Consider the following 2,467-nt stretch of genomic DNA (forward strand, 5'->3'; position numbering starts at 1 on the left):
TCCGGTGCCATTATCCATTGCAAGACTTCCTGCCATTGTTATCAGTGTCTTGAAAGGGCTGTGTGTGTGTTTTTTGTGGGGTTTTTTTTTGGTGTTTTTTGTTGTTTTTTTCTTCTGTAAAGTGTGATTGAAACTTATTGACAGATCTTTGTCGTTACTGATCTAAAAGTGACTTGGGTATCGCATCGCGTGTGTATGTTTTTTTTTTTTTTTAAATCTTTTTTCCTCTCTTCTTCTGTGAACTGGAATTGAAAGTGTGACGGTTGTTGATCAGTTTGTCGTTGCTGATCTGAAAGTGACTTAGGCACTGTATGTGTGTGTGTTTTTCTTCACAAGATGGAAAGTACATTCATGATCAATAGTAAGTATGTTTACTTACACCTTTTTGTTTTGTTTTTGGTCATCAACTTTGCTTCGTAAAAGAGGTGTTTTTTTTCCCCCCCTTGAACAAAAGTTGACTGGCATCATTTGTCATGAAGACACTGATTGAAGGAAATGGGTGACACAGACCAGATGTTGTTTAACAGACTTTCAGCTGTCTGATGGAGTATCTATATTATATACATCGCCTGATTGAAGTCTGTCACATTGACCATCAGCATTATATGTCAGTGAATCTCTACCTGTGTCGCCACACACAGTGACCTGTTTCCTGGCATTCAGCGTCAAATCGCTTATCGATTTCATGAACAAAAGCTTAGTGTGTGACCGCTCAAATCAATCATAACCTAATGTGCAGACCGTGAAGAAATTGTCTTCCGAGCAACGAAAAGTTATGATTAGTCCTTGAGCAAGTTATTGGTTGTCATTTTATTTTATTTTATTTTATTTTTTAATTTATTTTTTCCCAAGGCCTGACTAAGCGCGTTGGGTTACGCTGCCGTGCTGGTCAGGCGTCTGCTTGGCAGATGTGGTGTAGCGTTTATGGATTTGACCGAACGTAGTGACGCCTCCTTGAGCTACTGATACTGATACTGTGGCGTCGCGGTTTTGCTCTTGAAGGGAAAAGGTGTTCAGTGTGATCTCTCAAATGAATCATAACCTAATACGCGGGCTATGACGAAACTGTCTTCCGAGCAACGAAAAGTCATTTCTAGTCCTTGATCAAGACCTTTGGCTTCATTTCGCTGTTTTGCTCTTGAAAGGAAGAGGTGTTCAGTGGTGTGGGGGGGCACCTCTCAAATGAATGATAACATGTGCGGGCTATGACGACACTGTCTTCCGAGCAGCGAAACGTTACTTTACTGATCCTTGATCAAGAACTGTGACATCACGTTTTCAGTTTCTTGAAGGCTTTGTTTTGTTTAATGTCGACAGTGTGAAAGCAGGATGCCATCCTTGAGCTACTGATAGTGATAGTGACACAGTGGGGTCTGGCACCAGAAGTGCATTCAGTGGTAAAACCAGCACCTTGTGGTTTCCTCTCATGAGAATCAAAAAATGACGCGTTGATAATTATCGAATTATGTGAGCTCCATCTGTTGTTGTTTTTTTGTTTTTTTCCGGACGAGTCTGTGCTGTGTAAAGTTGAGTGTCTTTTTTGTTTGGTTTTGAACATTAACACGAATCATCTGTTTGCCGTGTAAAATAACAGCTGTTTGGTGTTTATCGAATGAGGTCAGGTCTGTGACACTGAATTTAGTGGTGCCTCTGTTTTGAAACAACAGTTTCGAAAAAAGTGATCATTGTTATTATTATTATTATTGTTATTACCATTATCATTATTGTAATAACAAGAACAAGAAGAACAAAAACAAAACAAAACAAAAAAACCAAACTACAATAACAACAATATATAACTTCGAAGGAGACAATTCCACAGTCAGAGTCAGATTTCAGTACATAGGTCAAGTCAGAGACAAGTCAAGTCAACTTCATTTACTCCAAAGAAAAATTCACCTTGAATTCAATTCAAGCAACAACAACAACAACAACAACAACAACGACAACAACAGCAACAGCAAAGGTGCTTCAGTTTTATTTAGAGACCACCCGAAATTGTCACTGACCTGCATGTATCAGAAGAAAAGTCACAGAGAGAGAACGAACAAACGAACGAACGAACGAACGATTTATTGTTTTCAGGCTCGCTTTGCCCATTCCCAAGGGGGCAGGGTGGGGAAGGGGGTGTACATGTCAGAAACGTAACGAAAATATGAGAAGTGACGAGCTGTACACTTGATCAAAACATGGAATCCACGTCATGCGATTAATTATAATTAGTATCATACAAAGTCTGTATAATCACAATCTTTGTTTTCAAATAGGTCGGCAAGTGAAAAGGAATCACACAGCGAAACTAATCATGATATATCGAGATCAGGATTTCCATTTCTAGCACTTTTGCAAGCGTTTGGATTTGTGTCTTTAAACGTATTAAATAAACTGAGAGAGAGAGAGGGAGAGAGAGAGAGAGAGGGAGAAAGAGAGGATGAAGACAATTATTAAACTGACAGACATCATGTTC

Source organism: Babylonia areolata, chromosome 32 (assembly GCF_041734735.1).
Source record: "Babylonia areolata isolate BAREFJ2019XMU chromosome 32, ASM4173473v1, whole genome shotgun sequence".
In the NCBI taxonomy this organism is placed as follows: domain Eukaryota; kingdom Metazoa; phylum Mollusca; class Gastropoda; order Neogastropoda; family Buccinidae; genus Babylonia; species Babylonia areolata.